Genomic DNA, 12,327 nt, shown 5'->3' on the forward strand with positions numbered 1-12,327 from the left:
GCACTTAATCACTCCCCACCCAGATGATGACAAGTTCTAGTCTTCTGTGGTTAATTGGGCCCTCTTGAAGGCAGGAGTACTTCCGTTATTTGTCATTCTCGAGCAGATAAACATTAGGATGCCACCTGACCCCTGGGGCCAGAAAAAGTCAGGGGCATTTCTCACTGAGCAGGAATTAGAAGCCTTTGAGTTGTGTAATTCCAGCAGAGTCAGTAGTCCTTGCTTAACTTTCTTCCAACAGGGACTTCTTTAGGTGCAATATTCCCATCTTAAGGAATGTTCTAAAGCTGTGATTGTTGAGGCGCCAGATGTATCCTGTGCACTAACCAGTGAATGGAAAAGTTCTGCCCCTCAGTCCTGGCTACTTTCTCCTAGCTCCCCACCTCCTTTTATAGCACTTCTTATTTTCCTGTAAATCACTATGGAAACTCTGTTTCAGTATGGCAGAACTCTTCTGCCACAAGGGGTGCCAGTCTTCAACTTCTCAGGAACACCCCTGTTTAGCTCTCTTTCCACCTTAATTGGTACAAACTGGTTCTCTCCCCTCCTGGAAACTGGCTGTCTTTCCAGGTCTAGGGATAGCATTTTATTTGCTGATTCTGCACAACATCGGAAAACTGCAATGGCAATGGATGAGACCTGTTGGCTTTGTTATTGAATATTGACCATAAAAGGTGACACGATTTTTTGTGTAAAGAAAAACAATTTGCCTGCATGAGTCACTTATGAGCTTTTTCGCAATATTCTAACATTGTTTAAAAAAAAATGTTTTTTAACATGATCCTGTTTGCTGGTTTAAGTCAATAGGGATGAATGTGAGCGTCAAAGCACCTCTGCTTTAAGAATAAGCCACAGTGTGTGCCTCACCTTCTTTGCAGGACTTTTAGGATCATGTTATTATATAGGTCACTTCACATTTGTTCAAACACTGCATAGATATGATTATAGGATATGGTGCACTGTGAAGAAGATTCAGACAGGTCCTGAAGAAAAGCCCAGTAATGTAGTCAATTGCTAAGAAGTGTAGCAACATGTTGATAGTTTACCAATAGGTGATGGAGATAGCCTAACAAATACCATCGACCACATTCTCTTTGCTTGATTTTAATTTTGTATGGGATAGCCTTTACTTCCATAAAACTTTAATACCTATCCTATTTAAATGGTAGAATTCAGCACTGCCCCTCTGAGGATCCGAAAATACTCGCTGTCAATACAGAGCTCTGAATCAAGCGGCCAGCACCAGATGTGCTTTTGAAGAAGTACCCCTATGGTGAAGTATGCTACTCAGTGTGGGTGGGGGTTTGCAGCTTTTTGTTTTTAATTGGTAAGGATTTTTTTTAAAAACTATTTCTCTATACGCTGTCCTTGAAGAGGCACGTAAACAACTCTAGCTTGTAAATACATTTTTCTTTACCCAATAGAGCCTGTCAGCCTTTATGGTCTGTATAGATGTCTGAGAAAAGGAAATCATGCTGATACTGGCTCTCTAAAATCCTCTTTCAGCCTTTATTTTCAAACTGATATTTTTGACTTGTATGTTGGCAATGTAATCAAACTCTCCAGCCTACATACGACATTTAACTTCCATGGCATAAGTGCATTTTTGTAACATCTACAGTTGTCTTATTGGGCAGTTAAATAGACCAGTTTGTTGAAGCTAATTTTATCAATACCACTTCGTATCTGAGCACATGCAATGGTAATTTGATAAGCAGAGTCACAAGACACAGAGTCCTAATACTGGCCAAAATATAGTCCAAAAAAAGGTGAAAAATCTGGGTGGAATATGAAGAATAGGTCATTGTGCTACATCTCTCATCCGCGAACTCTGAGGTTCTCAGTGTCACTTTCTCTCTCATTATCTTGCTTTCCCATTCAGTCTCCCCCTCATTCAATACCCCTTCTTGCTCTTTCTCTCAAGATGTATATAGGAATTGTTAGAAATGAGATTCCCGGTTGACTGATGTATACATCCATTCCAGGCAGGAACCACCACTCTAGTCACGGTGAGCTAGATACACACTAAAAGATAAACTGGGCTCACCCTCCTGTAGCTTGGCACAGAACAGTCAGGCAGGCTTAGCTAAGGAGGCAATGTGTAAAGTATGTGTTCAACACACACACTCTCAGTAACACAATGAATACACCACAAAAGACTCTACACAGATTAGGAAAAATAGATTATTATATCATGAATAAAACAAGACCAAAATGACAATATTCCAATGTATTGAAGTTGAGATATTGAATTTCAATTGAATAAATGCAGTAAAGTGCTTAGAGGCAAGTAGCTTTAAAAGAGGTTACTTTACATCGTGCTGGACTGGGGCAAAGTCAAAGTTTGGGTCGACCCTGATGAAGCGCCCACCTGCTACAGGACCCACACAGGCCCTGGTGAACAAAGTATCTGTCCTGGTTGCAAACAACAAGATGCGTCGATGTTGAGTTCCGCAGGCGCAGGATGCGTCCATCTTCTCCACGCAGTGAAGGCGATACGTCAGTTCTGAAGACCTGTGTCAGAGTCGAGAGGCTTCGAGCGATGCTCTGGATTCTGCCACAAAGTCGAGGGGATGTGTCGATCTCACCAAACTGCAACTGTGGTGATAAGCTGCCCGATGCATCGATCTCTGGAGGCAAATCACTGGTTCCGATGCAATGCTCAGATTTTAGTTCCCGCAACCAGGTCGATGTGCCGGTTCCGCTACACGCAGACATGAGATACTTTGAAATCTGTGTTGGAAGTATCTGGGCCACCTCCAGGGAGCCAGGCACAGGAGCTGGGGTAGAAACTTTGATATACTTGAGTCTCAAGCAACAGGAGGCAAGTCAACAAGGCCTTGGAGTTCACTTGGAGTGAACCAGAGTCAGAGCAGCAGGCAGCAGGGCAACAAACAGAAAAGCAAGCATTTCAGACCAGCAGTCCACTTGAGTCCTTTAAGCAGCACAGCAGTTCTTCTGGTAGAGCTTAGTTACAAGTCCAGTAGTGTCTGATTTGGGCGGGATCAGAGACCCAGTACTTATACCCAAAAGTGCCTTTTATTTATTTAATTTATTTATTTGGCTTATAGAGCGCGACAGATACCCAAAAAGGGCTTCCCGGCGCTAAGCAGAATAATGAACTGGAGGGGTAGGAAAAGATTATGAATGGGAGGTCAGAGGAGGTCACTGGTTAAAGAGCCAGGTCTTAATGGCTTTACGAAAGTAAGAATACCTGTTTTCAAGACGGAGTGGTTGGGGAAGGGAGTTCCAGAGTTTTGGGCCGAGGAGGGAGAAAGATCTACCTCCCATCCTTGCCCGACGTGTTTTAGGGACGCAGAAGAGACCTTGGGTGGCAGATCTCAGGCAGCGGGCAGGCATGTAGGTGTGCACAAGGGTCTGGAGATATTTGGGAGCCTTGCCCCACTTTATTCTGTGCATGAGGCTGAGAGTCTTAAATTTGACCCTATTTTCGATCTCTCCTATTGCATTTACAAAGCAGCCTAGCTGCCGCATTCTGAACCAGTTGGATGCGCTTTGTAATTGCCTGGGATGCCCCCAAATAAAGGACATTCCCGTAGTCCAAGCAGGAGGTAATTAATGCATTTATCACCGTCTTTTGAGTGTCACCAGGGAGCATCCATATGATCTTTCTGAGCCATCTTAAGATTGTAAAACAGGTGGCTGAGAGGGCGTTCACCTGGGGCTCCATGGTTAGTTCTCTGTCAATGATAAAGCCCAAATTACGAACCTGGTGCGATGGTATTGGCAGTGGGCCCATTTCAGATGGCCAGTGTCTGGAATTCCAGAGGTTCTGATCGGGCCTACTATCAGAACCTCGGTTTTACTGCCATTGAGTTTGAGCATGTTTTTGTTCATCCAAGATGAGATGTTCCAAAGGCCTGCCTGAAGGCGTGAAGGAATATCTTGGTTGTCATTTGAAAGAGAGAAAACTATTTGGGAGTCGTCAGCATATGTGTACATGATGAGACCTGCGGATTCAGCATACTGGGCCAACGGTGCTGCATAGAGGTTAAAAAGCAAGGGGCTTAATATTGATCTTTGTGGAACCCCATGCGGAGAAAAATGGACCTTAGATGTCGCATTGCTGGAGGAGATTTGGAATGTCCTAAGCGTCAGAAAAGATGCTATCCATTCTAATGCCTTTCCTCTTATGCCTATCTTGTAGAGGGAAGCGAGCAGTGTGTTGTGGGAGATGGTGTCGAACGCCGCGCTGAGGTCTAAAAGTATCAGCGCGGCAGTGTTACCTGTGTCGACCAGATGTCGGAGGTTTTCCACAACTCCAAGTAGTGTGGTTTCCGTCGAGAATCCCGTTCGGAAACCAGATTGGGAGGGGTGCAAAATGTTGTTTGCCTCAGTAAACTTGGAGAGATGTTCATGGACATGCTTTTCCAGAATTTTGGAGAGTGCAGGCAGGAGGGATATTGGACGAAAATTAGCCAAGATCTTGGGGTCAGCCGCTGGTTTTTTAAGGAGGGGGGAGACCATGGCGTGTTTCCAAGATGACGGGACTGTGGCCGTGGAAAGGGATAGGTTTAAGGTTTGGCTTAGCACGGCAAGGAGAGGAGTGTCCAAGAGTCTAAGAATGGAGATCGGGAGAGGGTCAACTGGCGACCCGGATTTGACCTTTCCTAGGATGTCCCGTAGACTTTGGACGTCTATCTCGGGACACGAATTAAGAGGCATGTGAGACAGATGAGGTTGAACCAGGGTGACATCTGTATTGGATCTGAGGTTTTGCGTACTTGTAGATTGGGCTCGCTGTTGTATTGTAATGTCTTGATGAATGGTCTCGATCTTGGAAGTGAAATATTTTGCCAGTTCCTCACATTGAAAGCTGTCAAGGGGAAGAGGTTTGGAAGAAGTGTTTGCGCCTGCAAGCTCTTTTACAAGATTGAAAAGAGTTTTTGATTTGTTAGTAGCTTCAGTTATGGATTTAGTAACGTAATTAGATCTTGTATTCTTGCAGGCTTTATGGTAGAGCTTGAGCTCACTTTTGTAGATTGGCAGCCGGGGAGTACTCCTTCCTCCACAGGCGTTCTAGTCGTTTACATTTAGATTTAGAGGCTTTCAGCTGCTCGTTGTACCACGGGGCAGGTGGTTTGTGGGAAGTGTTTTTTTTGTGGGCTGGGGGCAGGCAGGTGTCTAAGGCATCTAGGAGCCATTTATTGACGTTGGTGGCTGCCAATTCAATGTCTCCGGTGTTTAAGGATTCCTCTGGAGTAGTCAGGATTAGAGTGGACATAAGGCGTTTAATGTCCAGATTTTTCCAGTTTCTTTTAAAGGACTTGGTGGTCCCACTGGTGGGGCTGACGGCTAAGTGGTCTCCCAGATGGAATTTTATTAGGAAATGGTCTGACCAATCTAAGGGCAGAGCCTGCTGGCACTGTAGCTGGGGTAGGCTGGAAAAAATAGGGTCCAAAAGGTGTCCCTTATTGTGAGTAGGACCTGAGTTCCCTAATAAGAGATTCATGGCGGCGAGATCTTGAATAAAGTTTGTGCCTGGTTTGTTGGCAGGATCGTCAAAATGAATGTTTAGATCTCCAAGAACGGATAGATGGTTGTAGTTCACCCTTACCGAGGCAATCCAGTCCACTAGTTGTGTGGCCCAAGGTAGAGTGGGGCCAGGCGGGCGGTAAATCAGAAGGCCAGTGAAAGTGAAGGTCGGGTGAAGTTGAAGTTTAAAGAGAGCCGCCTCACTTGCAGGAAGATGAATAGGCTCCAGAAGTCATTGCAGCGTTTTCCTAAAAATGACTGCAATCCCACCTCCGCTGCCGGAAGGTCGGTCCTGACGAATGATGGCGTAGTTGGATGGTAGGGCTTCGGCGATGTCTGGGCCAGAACTAGCATGTAGCCATGTCTCAATAAGAAAGAGAGCGTCCAGGGAGTTGTCGGACAAAAGGTCGAAGAGGTCCCTTTTGTGTTTACAGAGCGACCTACAGTTGAGACTACCAAATAGCCAAGAGCGAGTTGTCTTGTGGTCTTTGGGTCTGGGTCGCTGGCCACATAATTGCGGGGTATCGAGATGGAAGTTACACGCACGACATGCGATGCTATTATCTCTATAGTTGGTTAGAGTTTCGCAGGTGTGTTTAACAGGAGGACATAGGGACCGTAATAGGTCGGGTGTGTAGGTAATCACTCCACCAGCGTTTAAGGGCCCTGGGCCCGGCCTGGCGCGGACGGGCGCAGACGGACTTCCCTTAGGCGCGCCTTCGGCGCGCAAACGGCGCTCCCGCTGCGCTCGTCCGCTGCGCTTCCTGACGATACACATTTTATCTCATAGGGAAAGGGCCAGAAGGGTCGTGGCCTCGGGAAAGGGGGCGTGGCCTGTGGGCTCGCCAGTAATGGCGGCAAAGGACTTTTTCGTCCCGTGGCAGCGCTAAACTCCGCTGCGCGGGTGTCTGGGAGGAGTAGCAGAGCCACAGAACAAAGTGCAGGTTTAAAAACACAACAAGGTAAAGTGACACTCAAATATTAAAAATCGTAACAGATTTGTCTGCTCCCGGCTTTCCGCCTCAGGAGTACAAAGTATCTAATGACGCTAGTGAATCAGCGCTTTAAATACGGTCGTCAGGGGGCGTGGCCTCGGGAAAGGGGACGTGGCCTGTGGGCTCGCCAGTAATGGCGGCAAAGGACTTTTTCGTCCCGCGGCAGCGCTAAACTCCGCTGCGCGGGTGTCTGGGAGGAGTAGCAGAGCCACAGAACAAAGTGCAGGTTTAAAAACACAACAAGGTAAAGTGACACTCAAATATTAAAAATCGTAACAGATTTGTCTGCTCCCGGCTTTCCGCCTCAGGAGTACAAAGTATCTAATGACGCTAGTGATTCAGCGCTTTAAATACGGTCGTCAGGGGGCGTGGCCTCGGGAAAGGGGGCGTGGCCTGTGGGCTCGCCAGTAATGGCGGCATAGGACTTTTTCGTCCCGCGGCAGCGCTAAACTCCGCTGCGCGGGTGTCTGGGAGGAGTAGCAGAGCCACAGAACAAAGTGCAGGTTTAAAAACACAACAAGGTAAAGTGACACTCAAATATTAAAAATCGTAACAGATTTGTCTGCTCCCGGCTTTCCGCCTCAGGAGTTCAAAGTATCTAATGACGCTAGTGATTCAGCGCTTTAAATACGGTCGTCAGGGGGCGTGGCCTCGGGAAAGGGGCCGTGGCCTGTGGGCTCGCCAGTAATGGCGGCAAAGGACTTTTTCGTCCTGCGGCAGCGCTAAACTCCGCTGCGCGGGTGTCTGGGAGGAGTAGCAGAGCCACAGAACAAAGTGCAGGTTTAAAAACACAACAAGGTAAAGTGACACTCAAATATTAAAAATCGTAACAGATTTGTCTGCTCCCGGCTTTCCGCCTCAGGAGTACAAAGTATCTAATGACGCTAGTGATTCAGCGCTTTAAATACGGTCGTCAGGGGGTGTGGCCTCGGGAAAGGGGGCGTGGCCTGTGGGCTCGCCAGTAATGGCGGCAAAGGACTTTTTCGTCCCGCGGCCGTGCTAAACTCCGCTGCGCGGGTGTCTGGGAGGAGTAGCAGAGCCACAGAACAAGGTGCAGGTTTAAAAACACAACAAGGTAAAGTGACACTCAAATATTAAAAATCGTAACAGATTTGTCTGCTCCCGGCTTTCCGCCTCAGGAGTTCAAAGTATCTAATGACGCTAGTGATTCAGCGCCTTTGATGTTGGGGTGACTTCAAAGCAGCTGTTTGAAATGCCAGAGTCGCACTTTTAGCCCAGTCCTGTCTGCCAGACTGGCTGTGGGGATTAATCAGTCCTTTGTGTGGGGGACAGGACAACGCCTATTGAAATGAAATGTTAGCCCCTCCCTTCCTTCCTGCCCAGGCAAGACCATCAGAATGCAAATGTATGTAGATAGGTACCCAGACACACCTATCCTTACTATGTTGTGGCTGTCTAGATAGAATGCACAGTTTAGCTGCCACTCATTCCAAACATGTTTTGGATACAGACTGCAATGCACACAGAGTCTTAAGCACAGACAATTGTCCACATTGGAATCAAGACACCCGGCAAAAGACCCCCTTGCAGTAAATAAAGTGCATTGACTATGTGCAAAGACAGAGATTGACCTGACTTCAAATGCATTGAACTAAGTGCCCGCTGCTCCAGTTAAACAATTCACCCTGATCTCACATACACTAGACAAGTGATTTGTTGGCAATCTTATGCCGGAAGTCAATATAAGTGTCCAGCAGTTCTGAGTCATGAGGAGAACCGTAAAATTGGTGTAGGGTCTGAAACAGTCAACAGTTTTTTAGATCAGGGAGTGCACTTTTAAAGAAATGACTGGCAAACAGGGAATGAGTTGATTAAATGGCATAACAGGCAAAATCCCTGGAAGCAGCCCGTCCACTTACAGATGGTTTATGCACTGTGTTGTTTTGGCCCAATTCGGAGTGGCGGTTACTTATGACTTAGTGATGTCAGCTCCTGTTGGGCTTCAAATCTCAGAATTGGGGTACACCTTTTGTTGTTGTTGATACATATTAATTTGTTTTCATTTGTGAAACTTATGTGATATTGTTATGCTAAATTAAATGTTATGTGGGTAATCAACACCAAAAAAGGTTGATGTACTATTTGTTATTTATGTTTGTAGTTTTAATGTCTACGACTATTTTCAGAAAACTGATAATTGATTTGCTGACTATGATGAAAATAAATAGTGATCACAGTAATTGATTTGCGTGATCACAAAGGTAAACATAGATTCTGTATAAGTAAAGTCAGTACTAGCATTTGTATATTTGACAATTTCTAAAAGTGGCATTTCTAAAAAAGTAATGTTAAATCCAACCTCACCAATGCCGAGGATGTATCATTACCATTTGAAAGATATGAAAAAACTACTCCTCTCTGAGCAGGAATTACAGTAAAAAAGGGTATCAAGTAATTGCCAATGCTAGCCTATGAGAGGGGTTAGGCCTCACAATAACAAATGTTGCTGTTTGTTGCTACCAGGACATGCAAAACATAAAGGTACACGTCCTTCGTTTTACTTACATAGCACCATGCCCTTAGGGCTACCCAGGACCTGCCTTAGGGTTGACATGTATGTAGTAAAAGGGTAGTTAAAGCCTTGGCAAGTAGTCTTAAATGGCAAGAGTAAGTGCAGAAACTGCAAACACAGGCCCTGCAGTGTCAGGCCTCAGACAGGTTTGAAAGGCTGCTCCTATGGGTGGCACAATGAGTGCTGCAGGCCCACTAGTAGCATTTCACTTTCAGGCCCTGTGTATATTGTGTACTACCTTACAAGGGACTTAAAACCAAATCAATGATGTCAAACAGGTGTAAACCAAGTATACCATGTTTAGAGGTGAAAGCACATGCACTTCAGGACTAGTTAGCAGTGGTAAAGTCCACAGAGTCCTCAAGTACACAAAAAGAAGATCAGAAAATGGGGTGGAGGAAGGCAAAGAATTTGAGTTGACACTTCAGAGAGGCCATTTGCCAACACGACACCCCTCCAGCCTAAAGCCAGGGTACACTAATCAATAGCTCGATGGACTTCCCTGCTTGGGCGATAGACAATAGCCCACTAGTGCAGGGGCACTTGCAGGTCTATGCCTCACTGAACCCAGTTCGATGCCTCTGTCTATAGTCTCAGAGGCGACTGAGCTAACCCATGGAGAATGCTTCTCTTTACCTGTGTACCCTATTTGTGGAGCACCTAACTTTAACTTGCTCACATATGCATCCATTTAGGCAGATAGTACCCCCATGGCGATCAAAGTGATTTGGCCCATTCCACCCCTTGGGTCTGACTTATGTCCCCAACCCAAGGAAAGCTCTGGCCATAAGGACAGCAACCAACAGAGGCCACTGACAGCTGCCAATGCCAAGAGCCAGGCCCCAGGCCTTCCAGGGGTCTCTGTGGTTTCTCAGAGTGGGGGCCAATAGCCCCAAATGCTTTGCATCCTTTCTCCACTCCACCTCCCACCAGTTCATGGTGGTATCCTGAAACTGGTCCTTCAACCCAGGGTCTTTACCCTTCGTTTGAACAAGGGTGAGTCCTTTCTTCCCCTGCACCTGCATCCGGGTTTCTGTCCCCTCCTTCCGGGAGTGGTACCACCAAACAACAAAACTGTTGAGCTGCTTGTGCCAGCTGCTTTTTCCACCAGTGCAGAGGTGATTTCATGAACCTGACCCTTCGACCCAGGGTCTGTACCCTTAGGTTGAACATATGCCTGGCACGTCACCACTTCCAGGAAAGTCTAACTACACCCCGCCCAAGGGAAACACACTCTCCATGTGTTGTGCAAGAGTCTGCCGGGCACAGATCTCCAGCCCTCTGTTCCTGTGATAGTGTATGGAGCAGCCCCAACCTGCCCCCGGGCCAGAAGTGACCTCACCAGGGTCAGTCTTGTGGTGCTCTGAAGTCAGAGCTGGCAACGCCTGATCTTCTAGTCCTCCCACTGTGGACTGTTTCCACCTATTACCCATCCATCTGGGCTTCTGCATCCTCCTCTGTGTGGTGGTATTGCCAGAAACCAGAATTGGTTGGGCATTTGTGGCAGGCGCCCCCCCAGTCCTGCTGACACTGTGGGGCTCCCCACAGTGGATGGTCTTACGGTACAGACTCGGCTCCCTTCTGGTGTTCCCTTTGAGAACAACCCAAGCTCTGGGGCTGGGAATACGGCACCCTGGGTCTCAGCCCCCCTTCTTACTGGGACCTGTCTTGGTTTCTATGAACTTCTCCTGGCCTCCGTTGGGGGACGAGTGGGGGGGGGGGGGGGAAACCTGAGCCAATTCCCTTAGGATCTCACCTGAATGCCTCTTCAAACACTCTGGTACTCACCCAGATGCCTGCTTCCTTTGCAAGTTCCCTGGTGTCAGAGAATTTATACTCAAACAGGTGTTGGCATACCCATGGAAAACAATAACTGAACATGTGCTCTCTCGCAATTAAATTATACAGCCCTTCAGTAGTGTTTACCGTGCTCCCCTTCATCCATCCAACCAGTGCTCTGCAAAAATAGCCCACATAATCCTCCCAGGACTGGTGAAACAGTTTATGACTGTCCCTGAATCTCAGCCTACACTCTTCTGGGGGTAAATTCATACTTCTAGACCAGGGCCTCCTACACAGGGGTATACCTCAATCTACCCCCCTCTTCTAGGGCCAGTAGGTCGTCCCTCCCACCACCAGGAATATGACTCCATATGCCAGCTCCTGAATTCTCCTCAGGGATGCCGTGCACCTCATATGCCTGAAACAACTGGGGTATGATATCCCCCTCTTTAAAAGTAGGCATCAAGTCTCTGGGTGTATGGACTGTATCTTTAGCACTGGATGCAGTAGTTTCGTTGCCACTACTGGACTCTACTTACTTTGCTTAAGCCCAGTTCATTCAAACTAAGCTTTTGGGCCAATTTATTTTGCTTAAGACCAAATGTTTTTCTGGCTAAGGCCCTTTCAGCCTCAGCCATCCTCTCCTCAGCCAGGGCTTTGTCAGTCTTTGCTCTTCTCTCTTCTCTAGACAGCTGGGCCAGCTGCAGCCTCAGGTCCCTCTCAGCCCATCTTTCCTTGAGCTCCTCTGGGAATAGAGTTTGGGAGAAGCGTTTAAGGCTTGGCAATAGGTTTTAAATGCCAAGTCGAAATAGCAGTAAACTGCACGCACAGGCCCTCCAGTGGCAGGCCTGAGACAGGTTTGAAAGGTTACTCCTATATGTGGCACAATCAGTTCTGCAGGCCAACTTGTAGCATTTAATTTATAGGCCCTGGATATATGGTATATCATTGTACAAGGGACTTACAAGTAATACAAATATGACAAACAGGTGCAAACCAATGATATCATGTTTAAAGGAGAGAGCACATGCAAGTTAGCACTGGTTAGCAGTGGTAATGTGAGCAGAGTCCAAAAGCCAAGAAAAATAAAATCCGGAAAAGAGGAGGAGGACGGCAAAAAGTATGAGGTGACCCTTCAGAAAGGTCTATTTTCCAACAGTAGTAAAAATGTGTTTGTGTATCTATCTATCTATCTATCTATCTATCTATCTATCTATCTATCTATCTATCTATCTATCTATCTATCTATCTATCTATCTATCTATCTATCTATCTATCTATCTATCTATCTATCTATCTATCCATCTATTTATACATATATATTTATGTATATGTGTATATGAATAAATGTAACCCCTGACACATGTTTCGCTGTCATTACAGCTCTTCAGAGACGTTTAGCTTCATCCAGACACAAGGGAGCACCCAGTAGAAGTCAAAACAATACCATTTCAGGGTTAGAGTGATGCATAAATTAAGCACAAAAAAAAGAGAGAATACTGAGTAGTTCCCAAGATTAGG

At 46.4% G+C, this 12,327-nt stretch overlaps 1 protein-coding gene across 1 annotated transcript in view; it reads left to right on the forward strand.

Moving 5' to 3' along the window:
- DPY19L1 (dpy-19 like C-mannosyltransferase 1) overlaps window positions 1-12,327 on the forward strand; it is a 543,661-nt gene that overhangs the window by 224,803 nt on the left and 306,531 nt on the right. The window lies entirely within an intron of this gene.

The sequence above is a fragment of the Lissotriton helveticus genome, chromosome 4_1 (assembly GCF_964261635.1).
Source record: "Lissotriton helveticus chromosome 4_1, aLisHel1.1, whole genome shotgun sequence".
NCBI classification, from domain to species: Eukaryota; Metazoa; Chordata; class Amphibia; order Caudata; family Salamandridae; genus Lissotriton; species Lissotriton helveticus.